General features: G+C 40.1%; 1 protein-coding gene across 10 annotated transcripts in view; it reads right to left on the bottom strand.

Annotated features, from left to right (window-relative positions):
- Positions 1–16,849, bottom strand: part of mef2d (myocyte enhancer factor 2d) — a 209,523-nt gene that overhangs the window by 165,984 nt on the left and 26,690 nt on the right. For all 10 annotated transcript variants that reach the window (XM_041792910.1, XM_041792905.1, XM_041792903.1 and 7 more), the window contains exon 2: positions 5,545–5,607. The gene's annotated coding sequence lies outside the window, so the exon portion shown is untranslated. The remainder of the gene's footprint in view (positions 1–5,544; positions 5,608–16,849) is intronic.

The raw sequence follows: 16,849 nt of genomic DNA on the forward strand, positions 1-16,849 counted from the left end.
TGCAGGCTGAACCACACCACAATAGAAGTTTTACTCAGGAATATGAGGCTTTTGTGAGGCAAAGTTTCCCACAAAGTGAATCGTGGCAGGATATTTAGGACGAGGAGTATTGGTTTGTTAAAGGAGAAAAGCTAAGAAGAAGAGGGGATTTGAAAACGCAGCACTTCCTTGGATTGGATGGGGTGAAAGAAAGGAAAGAAAACACATCTTTGGATTAGGTATTCTTGCTGGGTGTGCAAAACAGAGCCAAAAAGAATAAGTTTCATAAGTTCCAGTGCAGACTTTCTAACCACCAAATCTGCTCTTTCTTCTCCCATCATTCACAGGGAGCAGCTAACCTGCCGCCTGCTGAGACGGAGAAAATGATTTATCAACACTCATTTATATTTTCTACTTTAATTCAATGAGCAGAACACATGGGGAGATTTTCCATCTAGAGCTCAGTTACTGCCCCACTCAGAGGATAAATTCCTCTCACAGCTCCTCCTTAACAAGGCAGAAAGTGTACAAAATTACACTTTACAGCCCTGAGGAGTTTGATGCTGAAATCCTTTGGTCCAGCGGTTCTAAACTGGTCTAGCCTGAGGACCCATCCCCACCTTTATAACAACTGTTCACAACCAGAATCTAATCCAAACCTAAACCAGACAAAGCCATGAAAAGAAGCCTTATTTGTCCTAAAAGAGAACCCATATGAGCTGTGAAACACTGACTCTGTGCCCCACTGAGCATCCATGACCCACTGGAACAGCCTCAACACTTAGTTCCCAGGTCACCAGTAGAGAAACACAGCTACAGCCCATTAAAGACAGTGTCCCACACTTAGGATGGGAATCAATTCAAGTCCTCACTGATACCACCATCAGTACTTCTCTGTTTCTGATGGAAGATAAAATGTTGGTTCAACACTGGTATGAGACAATATCAGCACTTTGGACAAACATCCGCTGTTAGCTAATGTTAGTATGAATGGATATGAGTCGCAGATATTTATGTTGGTACAGTATATTGCCCAAAGTATTCACTCACCCATCCAATTAATGGAAATCAGGTGTTCCAATCACTTCCATGGCCACAGGTGTAAAATCAAGCACCTAGGCATGCAGACTGTTTCTACAAACATTTGTCAAAGAATGGCTCGCTCTCAGGAGCTCAGTGAATTCCAGCGTGGTACTGTGATAGGATGCCACCTCTGCAACAAGTCCAGTAGGGAAATTTCCTGGCTCCTAAATATTCCACAGTCAACTGTCAGTGGTATTATAACAAAGTGGAAGTGATTGGGAACAACAGCAACTCAGCCACCAAGTGGTAGGCCACGTAAAATGACGTCAATTGCTACAGACCTCCAAACTTCCTGTGGTCTTCAGATTAGCTCAAGAACAGTTCGTAGAGAGCTTCATGGAATGGGTTTCCATGGCCGAGCAGCTGCATCCAAGCCATACATCACCAAATGTAATGCAAAGCATCAGATGCGGTGGTGTAAAGCACGCCGCCACTGGACTCTAGAGCAGTGGAGACGCGTTCTCCATCTGGCAATCTGACGGACAGGTCTGGGTTTTGTTTTCAGGAGCTGGGCTTGGCCCCTTAGTTCCAGTGAAAGGAACTCTGAATGCTTCAGCATACCAAGAGATTTTGGACAATTCCATGCTCCCAACTTTGTGGGAACAGTTTGGGGATGGCCCCTTCCTGTTCCAACATGACTGTGCACCAGTGCACAAAGCAAGGTCCATAAAGACATGGATGAGAGAGTTTGGTGTGGATGAACTTGACTGGCCTGCACAGAGTCCTGACCTCAACCTGATAGAACACCTTTGGGATGAATTAGAGCGGAGACTGAGAGCCAGGCCTTCTCATCCAACATCAGTGTGTGATCTCACAAATGTGCTTCTGGAAGAACGGTCAAAATTCCCATAAACACACTCCTAAACCTTGTGGAAATCCTTCCCAGAAGAGCTGAAGCTGTTATAGCTGCAAAGGGTGGACAAACGTCATATTAAACACTATGCATCTTGAACAGGTCAGGTAGCTGCACCAACCTTGGTCCTGTACAGCTCCTGGCCAATTACCTATCTCTCCAGGAGACCTCCTAGCTTCCACCTCCATGATGCACGCAGCCATCCAAGACGTTTGGTCCAGCCCACCGGGTCCTGGGCACCCAGTATAGGGTTAGCTGGCTTAAGTGTGCCAAGTAGAAGCACAGCTGCTGCTCCAGCAGCTGACCCATCCCATCCCCGGTCCTCTTAGCACATCAGCATTAGAAACACTGTCTTACCAACGATGCCCAAAAAGGCACCCAAGACAAGTCATCCCAAAGTAGACCAGATAAACTTCTTTCAGCTTTTTAAGTCTGCAAACTAATCTTATTCTGCTGATTTTAAAAAAAGATTTCAACATTGGTTTGATATTTTTAACTGACAGGCGCTGCGTTTCCATACCCTTAGTTACCCTTAGAAATGCGCAAAATCTAAATAGCGCAATAAAAATCTGGTAATGTGAGAAGGTTTTTCTGCTAATAGTGGGGCCAGATCATAAAAGGTCCAAAAAAAGAAGGAAAAAAAAAGCAGAGACTGTTTGTTATCTGCTGTTCCTGAGGACGATTTGGTTAATATTGCTCTGAAAACATTCAATTTTGTGTGTTTTTCTAATTTTCCCAGTAATAGTGAAGTATTACGATGCTGCTGATGAGTTTGGTTTAAAAACACAGTGCTAAATTCTCCCGTGGTCGCCCCTCTGCTCCGGTTTTCCTCCTGGTGCGTTCTCTGCCTTTCTTGAGAAAGCGTGAGGACTCGGTGTCTCTGAGCCCGCTGCTGTTCCAGCTGTAATGTGATAACCAGTTCAATAACATAAACAACTGCCAGAATCCTCCAGAGGAGGGATGCAGAAAGAGCAGGAGAGAGAGAGAGTGAGTCAGTGGGTGGATGTCTGTGTGCGTTTGGTTTTTACATGGGAGCGCGTGTGGGCTGGAGAGCAGGAGAGGCCTGGGCGAGAGGTGAGGACGAGTCAGCCATTGAACACCATCAAATAAAACGTTATCTAATGCTGCGCTGACACGGCCCGCCAGAAAACAAGTACACTCTCTATCGACCAAAAGCACCGCTGTGCTTTTGCTCGCAAAAAAACACTCCTCGCTGCCGCCCTGAGCTGGTTTGTAGAGCCGAGCGGAGAGAAATGGATTTGAGCCGCGCTTTAAAGAGCCATCAGGGTATCTGAACACTGAGAGAGCACCAATTTAATGACTTCTAAGACCTTTTTAATAGCTTCCAAAGACAGAAAAGCACAATTTCTGTGGTGAAAAGGACTGGAGCTAAGATTCTTCAGACTGGAAATTCCTCCTCTGTGTTAAAATGCAGTCTTAGCAACAGAGGGCCTGGAGACACTTCTACAGCTAAGCTTCTGACTTTTAAACAAAGCTGAGTGAGGTTCACCAAGACATTTCAAATAAAACTTACAGAAAAACAAAATGAAAGATATCTAGTCCTAAAATCCTTCCAATCATACCATGTTGAAGGGATATTTTAACATTCACGCCCTACTTTGATTAAAGACAGGTTTTTCTGTGCATGCAAACAGCATTTTAGACTGTACGTCTACCTTTACACATGGTTATTGAGTTTAAAATTTTACACAAACCTGAAATCCTGGTCAGTTGCTCTTTAAAAGTGCTGCAAAAGCTCCTTGGACTAGTAGCTGCTGTAGCTTTGGTTAAGAATCGCTGCCTTCCTGCCGGAGCTTTCCCCCGGCGCTTTGCAGGATCTAAACTTGAGAAGTTTTTGGCTAGTACGTCATACAAACAGTGTCCTACATCAGTGTTTTATATTAGAAAATGGAAATAAAGTCTCATTCAGGCTGTTGAGGGTTAAACTCATGTATAACTACCAAACTGAAGCGGTGAATGACAGCATAATGCAATATTAATCTGCTGAGAGGAAAGAAGGCTGGCCGAGCTAGCTGCTAACTTAAGCCACACTCTACTCGGCACTAGGGCTGAACAATTAATCACAAATTAGATAAAACTGCAATATGGCCTGCGGAAATTTACAAATTGCATAAGTTGCAATATTTCTTTAACTTGAAATGTGTCAAAATTACCAATTTATTACATTAATGTTGTGCAGTAACAGAGATTGTATGCACATTATGCAAACATTCAAATGTTTTTCTTTCAGAGTGGTTAACAAAAATCCTTTCTTGAGCAAAAATAATTGCAATTAGATATTTTCTAATTGTTCTACTTTTGTTCATTCTAATACTGTTAAACTTACAGTAGCTTAGTTAGAAGCTCACACCCACAGCCACGATCACCTGATAGCCAGCTGATATTAATTTATAATCACAGCTTTTTCCCTTAAAACAGTGATGCATTCAAATATGACAAACTTCTCACTAATCCCTGCTTGCATCAGTGCTAATAAGATAAGATATACTTTATTGTCCCAGAGGGGAAATTTGCCTTGGGCAGTAGCGCAACGTACACAGCTCAAAACATACACTGACGTGCAAACATCAAGATTAAGAATAAAATACAGTCTGTAATACTATATAAAGAGCATCCAACATCGTAAGAGTTCATACAATAAATACTGACAATTCCAACTTCCACTCTGCAAGAGAAGCACTGAATATACACGCAAAAAAAAGGACATTACACATTACCAGCTAGACAACCTACCACAAAGAGTGCTCACATGCAAGCAGGTGCCAGGAAGGTATAGCACTTATGGATATGCAGACCTAGGAAACATTTGGGACTTTTTTTTGTTGAGCAGTGTGATTGAGGTAGGAATGAAAGAAAGTTTGAAACAATTGCTTTTATATATACGGGCTCTATAGCACCTACCCGAGGGGAGTAGTAGTTTATATTCTTGAAATAAAATATGAGAAGGGTCATGTAGGATCTTCTGAGCAGGCTGGGCAGGCTGCTGGCAAAGCTTCACCTCCTCCACCCCAGCCGCCTTCTTTTATAGCATATAGCTGCACCGCATATTCAGATTCATGCTACTTTGCATTAATTGCTTCATTGTTTTCAATATACATTCTCCAAAATGTATCTATACATACAGGGGTTTGTAGCTATGTACTCTCTGGAAGGTCAAAGCATCTGCTTGACTAATATAGAATGATTTTTTGCTGTAATGTGTTGAAAAGTACAAAAGATGAGAAACCTAATAGTCATTCAATACTAAATCACAATTACAATATTGGGCTAAAAATCGCAATAGATTATTTTTGCAAATTACTCAGCCCTACTCGGCAGTCACCTCATTCAGACAGACAACTCAGACACTTTGACTTCACAACTGACATGCGTCATTTTCACCTAACAAACATCCTGACAATTTGGCAGTTTATTTAAGCTGCACGATTTCCACTCTCTCCTTCTGCTCTGCTATTGCCAGCTCTGCCTTAAATCAGCACTGCACTCCTGCTTTCAACCCACCACCTGTAGATTTACTCCAAGTTATGAAGCTGAGACCCCAAACATGCTTTCCTGCTGCAATAAATGACACCAAACACTGTGATTGAATACAACAAAAACAAACCTACCTTGGGTCGCCTCTTTTAAATCCAGAAACAACCGAGCATCGTCCTGTCAGAGATCTCCAGACCCTGTTGAGAAAAGAGCAGATTTAGCTTACAGAGCACAGGAGATGAAGATCTACTGAAACCCACATATGGGTGGATACATCTACGACAGTGCGTACTGAATGCAATAAAATTATTTCAAAACCAATTAATCCATAATAGCATGACTGGATATGAGGGTGAAACAAGCTTCATGCTAAAAAAGGAGGAGGCTGGGGTGGAGGAGGGGAAGCTTTATGCTAAAAAGGAGGAGGCTGGGGTGGAGGAGGTGAAGTTTTAGTCTATAAAGGAGGAGGCTGGGGTGGAGGAGGTGAAGTTTTATGCTATAAAGGAGGAGGGTGGGGATGAGGAGGAGAAGCTTTAGTCTATAAAGGAGGAGGCTGGGGTGGAGGAGGAGAAGTTTTAGTCTATCAAGGAGGAGGCTGGGGTGGAGGAGGTGAAGCTTTAGTCTATAAAGGAGGAGGCTGGGGTGGAGGAGGTGAAGGTTTGCAGCAGCAGCATGGTGCATCCGCATTGATGCAGCAGGTCTTAGTGAGAAGTACACCATATTTAAATACACCACTGTGTTAAGAGAAAGAGCTGTGATGGGCTGTGGGAGCTAGGAGGCGTGTCCTGCATGGTTGAGACAAGGAGAGGTTTTCCTTCTGTAATGATAGTCTTGTCAGTCATTTTGTCTTTCTGTCCCTTTGTTTAGTCATGTTTAGTCCAAACTACATTCTTCCTAAATTCCAAATTCAAGCAAGTGAATTAAAAATAATAATAATAATAACTGGGTTGCACTTTCTCATCGAGGCTTGATGGTGGATCCTGATGCCCGGGCAGTTGAGAACACTGGTCCATAGCCTTGCATCCATGCATTCATTAAAACTGTGATTAACCTCCTAAGACATTTTCTCCAACTTTCTGCAACTAGTTGGACTTAATAAGCTAAAAAGATCAGTCTGGTCTTTGAACAGGAATTATTTTTGATCAAAAATGAAATCTAATATCAATACAATTTCCCTTAAATTGAAAAGAAACTAGCTAAAATTTCTTTGAATAAAATCTTGGACAATTTTTTAAAGTTTCCCACAAAAAGTACCCCAAACTTTCTTCACAAATTGCCTGAATTTTTATAAAATAAAATCCCTGAAAAATCCTGTTTAAATTCCTGGAAAATTTAAAATAATTACCTAAAATTAGAAAGCAAATTCCCCAAAACATACAAATACATCCCCCAAGGTTCCATGGAAAATGAAAGAAAATTTCAAAGGGTACCCCACAACCTGATTCCCAAATTAAATTTAAAAAAAAAATAAATTTCCATGAGCATACCTAAAAATTCTGATGCATTTTTCCACCCAAAAAAATCAAATAAAATTTCACAAATGCTTTTCCCAAATTAACACAAAATTATTTAAAATTAAAAAAAAATCCCCCAAATATAAAAAAAATCATAACTTTTTCATGCTCATGCTAAAAAATTCCAATGAAAACCTCTTTTATATACAATAACATACCAAAATTCCCATGAAAATTCTAGAAAATTTCCCATATAATCCTAAAAATATCATGGAGAACTCCAGAAAATTTCATAGTAAAGTCTTCCAGTATTTGAGGGCCAGTCTGAATAGTTTATTAAAAAATTCTAATATTATTAATTTTTACTATGTTGTAGGAAAGCCAGAACGCGATCTCCTCATATGTGTACACGTCTTAGGAGGTTAAAATCATAAACAGGGCTGAAACCGCACTTTTACACACTAAAGCTCATTTTTACTTTGATTACACTGGCACACATGAACAGATCCTGTGTGTGTTCATGCATGAACCAACATACACACGCCTGCAGTCATAGCAACATCACACGCTAACATAAGGAAGTCAGTGACTCTGGACTGGTGGATGGAGGCTTTAAGCTCCTCCTCCTTTCACATCTTCTTCTTCTTCTGCTACAGCAGAGGAGAAATGAAGAGAAATAAATGATTTCCTCTGTAAACCCTCGTCTCTGCCCCTCCACTCTCCACTTTATCTGGGGCTAACTCAATGAGCCCTGCGCAGATGGTCCCATAACACCAGCGCAGCTGTGCGGCCGTAAAACGATGCCACGCCCCAGCGAGGAGGAGGTTGATATACATTCAGATATTCAAATGAGGCCATAACCTTTCTGCTGTGCTTCGCTGGAAGTGGAGGAGAGGTGTGGGAGGAAGTGATGGGAGAGAGAGGGGAGGGGGGGGTGGATGGTGATGGAGACGGAGAAAACACCAAGACGTCAGATAAAAGAGAAGCAGGGTGAGGAGGAGAGGTGAGAAAATTAGGAGGGGGAGGGAGAGGTTTAAGGGGAGGGAGTGTGAGAAGCCTGGGTGTAGTATTTCAGCTCCTGGCTCTGCTGCTTGCTATTTCAGCTGTGCCGGAGCACTGGCCAGCAGCCCCTGCTCTCACGCCATCGTAACCCCGTCAGTATGGTGGCACGGCACTCGGGCTGCGTTCACAGTGCAGCTGAAATTCTCCCAATGCTTATTTCCCCTCATCTCACACAGACCTGATGTTTCCAAGTCGCTGCGACTGGCAAAGAAAAAGCTGAGTGAAGTCACAGCTTTTGGCTCCAAAAGGTCCACTTGGATGCACGGCAGCAGTCTGATGTTAAAGGGGAATTCCACTTTTTTAAACCAAGGCTCTATGTTTGAATGTTTCTGAGTGGAACCAACCAACAGGAAATGTTTTAGAGTCACTCACAATCAGCAAACCCAGATTGTTTTTTTAGGTCCCTGGCAATCTTACAGAAGGAATCTCTATAAAGAGTTTTTTTTTTTTTTTTTTAAGAATTAGATGTTGTTTTTACCATTTTCCTCTAAAGATATCAGACTCCATTACCAAAAGCAGCTGCAGAGGGTTAGTGTCCACCTGATGCAGGCTGCAGAAGCACAGAGGTCATCTTGATTATCAACACTGACCAAAACATGCATTTACTTCTCTTAAAATTTCATTCACCTTTGTCAAATATTTCATCCGTTATAGTAAAAGTACTTTCTGGCAGCATTGCAAAATGAATCACTGCACCTGCAGTTTTAATTTCTCTCCCGCTGAGGTGCGTCAAGCTGCTGCTGACACCACTATTTCCTGAAGTGGGCTTTCACCATAAAAGCATCCAAACAAAATAAAAACACAGATTTTTATTGTACCTTGTAAGAAATGGCATGCTAATTGATTAAACTTAGCTTTAGCAGAAAAGCAGGTGAGTGTATGGAGCTACTATTTTTCCAGCTTCTTCCCTATAAAACACGTGAGTCCCCTTCAAGCCCTAAACTATTTGTCTCGCCATGACTTATTGTCTTAATAAGCATATAAAACATCAACCCTGCAGAGCACAGTCAAGCTCTAAACATCCTTTTATCAGGAAAACCTGGGCTTTAAGAATATGTGAGCTGCAGAAATGGCACTTGAGTTATAAAGACAAAAAACAAAAAGTAAACAACAATGACTGAGAGTTTTTTGCACAAACTTGTCCTCCCATCTCTTGGGGACCAACAAGTGAGAAAATAATGATTTTGTGACAAGAAGTTTTAAAAATATTCACACATTTACAGAAAAGTCCATGCGCTTACTGGATTGGCTGTTTTGGAGTTACTATTCCAAGCAGTTCCTCTCTGCAGAGACACAGCAGGACACATCACAGGCTCTCTGTGTCTCTTTCTCTCCATTATGAGCTGATCAGGCTGTCTCAACTATGATATGCAAAGTTTGGCAAAACATTACGACAGAACAGCCTGTCTCAAAGTCATTGTGTGGAAACGTATTGTGGCTAATGCTAAGCTAGTGGCAGTAAAGATCTAAAATCAATTAAAAAGAGATAAAAAAGACGTTCAACATTGGGGTTTCTTGTCTAGAGTTAATCTTTAAATGCCCCTGAAAGTCACCCAAGTTCCAGGCTCACTAGAAAAGCTTCTGTAAAGACTACAAAGGCATGGATAGCATCAATAGAACGCCACAATGGCTAAGATAAAGGCTAAGATGTAAAGTTAAAAAGTTATTTGACTTTAAACAACCTGTGTCTCTTCTTCTCATAAACGACTACATCAGTCTTAGGGGGTTAAATGATTGCTAAAGCTGCTAAAGCCCCAGACAGATGGACAGAGACTTCGTGCAAAGCTAGTCCACTCGCTGTTTGTTGCTGTTATTACATCAAACTTGGAGAGGAGAGAAGCCACGTTATAACTCATTGCTGTGGTTCACATTAATCACACTAACACAAATCTGCAATGTTTGCCTTTGTGTGGCAGAAATTACACCGGTGACAATGTTGATACCCGTTTACTGCCCATGACAAAACAGTTCCAATCTAGCAACCATGCATTTTTGTGAGAAAGAGCCAATGATGACAGGTTGCTGATCAATCGTGGCATCTCCAGTCAAAATCACAAACTGGTATAATAACACACAGGTGAACATGCAACCGCAGTGAGGCCTGGTGGCCATGATTAGCTGTAGAGGAAAAGCTGCAGAAAAAGTCTTATCCATAGGGATCCATCAGTGACTAAAACAAGCCTTTATATTAGACATTCTCTGCTTGGGCACATAAGATTAGATCACAGCCAATACCGTGCATTCTGCAAGGCAACTGATCTGAGAAACTTCAAAACTGTTCTGCACTTTAAGCTATTTAGAATCTGAAACATGCTAAAAATGACCATGGTTGACAACCCATCCATTATTGTTACCAGTGGTTCTAAATGTTGGGGTCGGGACCCCATTTGGGTTTAAAAAAACTAAGAACATTTTGTAATTACACTATTCCCACTTCACCATTAGTTTTGCCTAATCTTAACCAATGTTTATCACTTTTTCCCACCAATTTTGCCCATTTTAACATATTTTTGCAACTTGAAACCCATTTTTTGTCAATTTTAAACCCTTTCCACCACTTTCTTTCTGCCTATCACATTTCAAAATTTGATACGCCCATTGTTGACAGTTTCTGACTTTTTCTGCCTCAGCTAACCCTTTTGTTGCCAATTCTCATCCAAGTTTCCCCCTATTTTTGCCACTTTAATGACATTTCAGCCACTTTTAAATCCCTTTTACCACTTAATATGCACATTTTTGCCACTTTTACCCATTTTTTCCTTTTGTTTGACACTTTGGTGTATTTTTTTGGCATTTCTAACCCATTTCTGCAACTTATAAAATCTAATTTCACCACCTTTCTCACTATTTTTTGCTATTATAAACCCATTTTAGTTATTTTTTAACATATTTTAATTCTGTTTTAACAAAATGATTTACATTGTTAAGAGGGCTACTTACTACACAAATGAATTAAAACTTGCTCCTTTAATAAGAGTGGTTATTTTTCAGGTTGATTATAAAATACCACAGCTTAACTTTACAATGGACCATGATTTTCCCTCCTTATGAGCGTCTTTGTCTCCACATGACTGTTCTTGAATGTTCATGGCTGTGTTCAACCACCTTCAGGTACAGTTGGGGTCCCCGGTCTCTGGCACCTTTATTTTGGGGGTCATGGACTGTAAAGTTGAGAACCACTGTTCTATACTGCTTATCCCATTTAGGGTTGCAGGGTCTGGAGCCAATCTCAGCTGTGATTGGGCAAGAAGTGGGCCACATCCTAGACTGGACATGAACCAATCACAGAGCTGAGACTAAGAGACATATAAGCAGTCACAATCACATCTATGGGTAATTTAGAGTCACCAATAGCAAACAAGCATGTTTTGGACTGTGGGAAAAGCACAGGGAGAAACGACCCAGAAAGGGCCTGTTCGACTGGGACCAGGAACCCCCCACTAGGCAGCCAGGTGTAATAAGATATCCTCTTATCCGACATCCTTTAACTGAGACAATCGTCTGGCACCAAGATGGTTTACCAAAGACATCATTTAAAAAAGAGAAAATGAAGAAGCCAATCAGGAGGCTTTTAGAGAAACATTTCAGTTCAGACAAAAACTGAAGGAATGTTTTTCTGCCAAAATCTTCTGCTGGAAGAGACCGAAGGACTGAAAAGTTGTGTTTGATTATGAGAGCATTTAACTTCTTTCACATTTTCAGCCATATTACGGGGTTACAACCTATAATAACTCAACCGGGATCCAAGACAAGTGAAACTTCTGCAGCAATTTAAGCCAAACATGGAGGGCAGCATGTGAGCACCCTCCACTGTTTTACATTTCTTCTCCTGTAAAATGAGCTGGCTGAAAATGTTGGCAGCCGCTGTAACGAAACCATATCTGGCAAAAACAACTTACAGTATGAGCTACTATTCAAGTTTTGAGTCAGCAGAGGACCTTTGATTTATGAAACATCTCTGCTTCTGGAGGCAGAATGAGCCGTGTTTTCTGAATACTGAATGATGCATCGCAGTAAGAAAACACTTTCCCAAAACAGATGTATGGCATTTCAAAAAAGAAAGAACACCCTCCTCTCCTCTGTGTCTCTTCTCTCCTGCAGCTTCCTCCGGTCTTGTAGGTGTGCAACGCTCCTTGATCTTCATCCCAGCTCCTTCTGTTTTTGTTCCTTCATCATCTTTTTGTTCAGAACTCCCTGGCAACAATAGCAGGACGACCTCCAGTGAACCCTCGGTGTTCAGCTTCAGTCAGTGGACACACAAACGTTAATCCTCACAGAACATAATGTAGTCGATTGCTGCTGATTCTTGATTCTCCATAATCCTCTGGTTTTTACTGGATCTGTGGCAGCATCCTTAACCTTTGGTTCCTGCTGGGTTATGAAATATTTTGTCTCCAGTTATGAAATGTTTAACGCGATAAAAAGGTCACTGCGACCACCCTGGAACCAGAACTAGGACATGCTCTGTGTTTCTGTACATAAGAGGAGGACTTAGCCTCAAGGTCTGCCTGAACCTCCTGAGACCAGACCATTTTTAGTTTCTCCCACTTATTTGTTTAAAAGCTCAGCCTTGTCTTTGAACAGGAAGTGGATTTTACCGAGAAAGATGTCCGCAAATCTCCTCTCTAAAATACAACACTGGATCAGTTTTAGAGTACCTGTTCTGGCTCTGTGTCAGGTGTTAGATGTCTTCAGTCACTGAGAGGTCTGCTGGAGTCATTCTGCTTCTCGATGACTTGTAAGGCCAAGGATGATCAAAATTTATACTAAAAATTCAAAATTTCCAGGAAATGTTCCTTCACAGTTTCCACAATAATTCCCCCAAAATACAAATATAAACAAGACACAAAATTCTCAAACATACAGCAGGGATGGTATGGGAGGGTGGGGGGTGTAAGGGCAGATTCATTGTTTAAAAAGGGGAAAAATATTCTGTAATACTGTTCTGTTCATACTATGTGAAAATTGAAAAAATATTTTTTTAAAAAAAAAAAAAAAAAAAAAAGAAAAAAAAAAGTCATGTAATTTCCTGAAAATATTCAAGGAACTTCCTCTAACTTTGAATGCAAATTCCCCTTTACATTTCTTAGCAAATTCTCCAAATTTATGATTACATTTCCCAAAGTTTTATGAAAATAATTCTCCAATAAATAAAAAAAAATTTCTCGAATTTGAAAAAGGACACCCTCGCCCCAAATTCCCAGGAATTACAAATATATTCCACAGACTTCATGGAAATTTCTGAAAGATTCAAAACAAGTCTCTGCAAACATCCAAACAAATTTCCAAAATTTCTACGAAAGTGCCAAAAAAATTTCAACAGAAAGTAACGGTGAAACACTGGGTGAAATACAAGCACATTCCCCAAAATTCCATGAAAATACTAAAATTTCTTTTTTTGTCCCGAAATATCCAAACAAAGTCCATAAAATTTCAAAGCAATTGTCTAAAATATCTATCAAAAAATCTTTAAAATATTTTTAAATTATTCCAACAAAAGTTCCCAAATGTGAAACTGAATCATAAAGCCTAAACATTTCAAAATAATTCCCCCAAAATATCTTTTTTTTTTTTTTTTTTTTTTTTTAAAAATGCCTTTGAAAAACAGCCGGGGGGGTATGGGGCAGATTGTTTAAAAAAAGGGAAAAATATTCTGTAATACTGCTCTGTTAATCCTATGTGAAGATTGTTAATTAAAATTTGATTACAAAAAAAGAAACCCCCAAAATTTCATGTAATTTCGTGAAAATATTCAAGGAACTTCCTCTAACTTTGAACAAAAATTAAATTTCTTAGCAAATTTCCCCAAATTTATGATTACATTCCCCAAGTTCCATGAAAATAATTTGCCAATACATACAAAAAAATTATTCTTGAAATTTCCTTGACAATTCTTGAAAATTTGAAAAAGGCCCCAAATTCCAAGGAATTACAAATACATTCCACAGTCTTCCACTGAAATTTCTGAAAATTCAAAACAAATCTACATCCAAATAAATTTCCAAAATTTCCATAAAAGTGCCAAAAAAAATTCGAAGCAATACTTCCAATGAAACATTCAAGCATATTCCCAAAACAACCAAATTCCTTGTAATTTCCATGAAAATTCTACAAAATTTCAAAGGACCAGCACCCCCATTCCCAAAAAATTCCCCCAAAATTCCCTTTTGAAAAATATGACCACCTCTGGCTTTAAAAAGGAAGACAGCACACAGTATAATTGCCCAAAAAGGATGACCACAGCAATATGTAATTTAGAGCAGTGGTTTTCGACCTTTTCAGCCCGCAACCCCCAAAATAAAGGTGCCAGAGACCGGGGACCCCCACTGTACCTGTAGGTGGTTGAACAGCCATGAACATTCAAGAATAGTCTTGTGGAGACAAGGGAGTCCGTAAGGAGGGAAAAAGGGGAAGGTTTCTGGAACCCAGCCAAACTGGGGCCCATGGAGGTCAGCAAAACCATGGTCCATTGTGAAGTTAAGCTGTCAAAACCATATTTTATATTTGATCTCTCTATTCATTTGTGTGGTAAATAGCCCTCGTAGAATAAAAAGAACTTTTGTTAAAAACATATTTTAAATGGGTAAAAAATTGCTTTAATTAGTTACTAATGGCAAAAAAATGGTAGAAAAGGTGTTGAAATTGGATTTTTAAACAAGATAAATGGGTTAAAAGTGGCAAAAAATAACCAAAAATGACTAAATTGGCAGAGAGGATTAAAAAGTGTTTGAAATTGTTTTAAAGTCCAAAAACTGGGGGAAATTAGGTGGACTGGGATGAGAAATTTATATAAACTGGCAAAAATGGGATTGCTGTGGTTAATTGGGCAAAAAGGGGTGTAAAAAGTGGTTGATAGTGGCAATAATGAGGCAGCAATAGGCCGAAAATGGCAAGAATTGGTTTAGAAGTAACAAAAACAGGCAGAAAAAAGAGGTGGAAAGGGTACAAAATTGACACAAATGGGTTTTAAGCGGCAAAAATGTGTCAAAATGGGCAAAATTGGTGGGAAAAAGTCATGAGAAGGGGTTAAAATTTGGTAAAATTAGTGTAAAATGGCAACAGTGCAATTAAAAAAAAGATATTCCTTTTTTCAAAGGCATCTGGTGACCCCCTCTCAGTGTCTCGCGACCCCAAGTGGGGTCCTGACCCCAAGGTTGATTTAGAGTACTACGCAGATAATGCTTTTCTTTGTTTGTCTGTTTGTTTGTGTGTATATTTTGTATTTTGGGTACATTATGTGACATTAAAATGGAACGGGGGGAGGGAGTTACTGCTCTTTTCCGTTAACCTTTTAAATGTTCTGTGTTCTCTGAAACAGCTATAAATAAAGTTTTTTCTTTTTTTTTTTTAAAGGAAGACGGCAGCAGCTTTGAAGAGGCTTCAGCGCTGTAGTCAACAACCAGTCGCTGTTACAAATGTCATTACCTTCACTTCGTCCATATGCTGTCTGGATTACTTGAACATTAACTCCCATGGAGCGCTGACGAAAACGTCCTTGTACTTTCTATGAGACAAGTGTGGTATTTAACTGTCTCCTTTTATTAAGCCAGCCGTTAAAAACACCAATATTATGTCAAAAAGGACAAAAAAGTAGATCGATCATGAAGCTGGCATGAGATGTTTCCGTCTGACTTTACCCCTCAGTAAGAAAATACCAATCTAGAATGTTTTTTCCTAATGGACCTGCTAATTAATGAACTATGTGATGAGTAAGACAGCTTCATCTGCTTCACTGCCCTTCAGCAAGAAACCTTAAATTCCTCTGGCATTCAAGGCTAGTGAAGCTGAGCTAGCCGTGACCTTGACCTTGACCTCTGACCTTGTATGGATGAGGAGAGAAAAGGTTCCTCTAACAGATCGATAAGGTCTGACAGAGTGGAGGTACTGTAGGATGGGTATTAGAATCAATACTGCATGTGTATGTTAATGACTGTTGGATTTAACTGTGTGTTAAACTGAGGTTTATGAAAACTAGGAGGAATTATCTACTAGTGCTAACTGTTTCAGCCTTCAAAATAAAAGTCCTTCAGAAACCAGATTATTGAACAGATCTGCTGAATTCACAGAGACCCTCACTGTTCTAGAATGACAAAAATAAAAGTAACATAATGCAAACCAATGCTCACTTCTGCTCTACATCTTCTTGCTTTTAGCCACGATGGTGTTTCACTGGTGACTGGATCATATCTCCAGTGAAATACTGAACTGGTATCTCTATAATGCACAAATTATCATCTTTTTTTTTGACTAGTACTTCCAGACATCGCTTCTCCTGCTCCTGGATTTCTGGGTGCAGATAGCCGAGTGCAGGGGTGTCAAACTCAATCCCAGCAGGGGCCGGATTCTAGACTTAGGTCTAACCTGAGAGCCTAAGAGGGTCAACATTTAAACTTAAACTGTCAACCTCATTTTCAACAGAGATGAATTATGGGGATTAAACTGATGATAAATGATTCTGAAATTTTAAAACAAATTAACATGACAAGATAAGATAAGATATTCCTTTATCAGTCGCACAAGGGGCAACTGTGATTTGATATGCAAGTATTCCTTAACTTTCTTTAACTCCTAAAGAAGAGTTGAACGATTCTTAAAAAGTGTCTAATTCTGATTATTTTGACTCGTATTGGATATTGGATATGAATATTGCATTGAAGGTTTTTGTCATTCTTAAGGCCCATTTATGCTCAGCGTTTACGAATCCAGATACGGACGGAGCCTTCTGTCTGTGCTCCGTGTTCATTTCGTCCGTATTTCTGAAGGTTTCCATAAAGCTTACGGATACGGGCCAAACGGAGCAGGACCACCGGAGACTGTGGGGGCAATGTTGCTGTCACTACCCGATACGTAGCTCTAGTGAGACATGAAGAAGAAATAATGGCGGAACTTTTTGAGGAAAAGTTGCGCAACTTGGTTAGAAACG

Source organism: Cheilinus undulatus, linkage group 8, assembly GCF_018320785.1.
Source record: "Cheilinus undulatus linkage group 8, ASM1832078v1, whole genome shotgun sequence".
In the NCBI taxonomy this organism is placed as follows: Eukaryota; Metazoa; Chordata; class Actinopteri; order Labriformes; family Labridae; genus Cheilinus; species Cheilinus undulatus.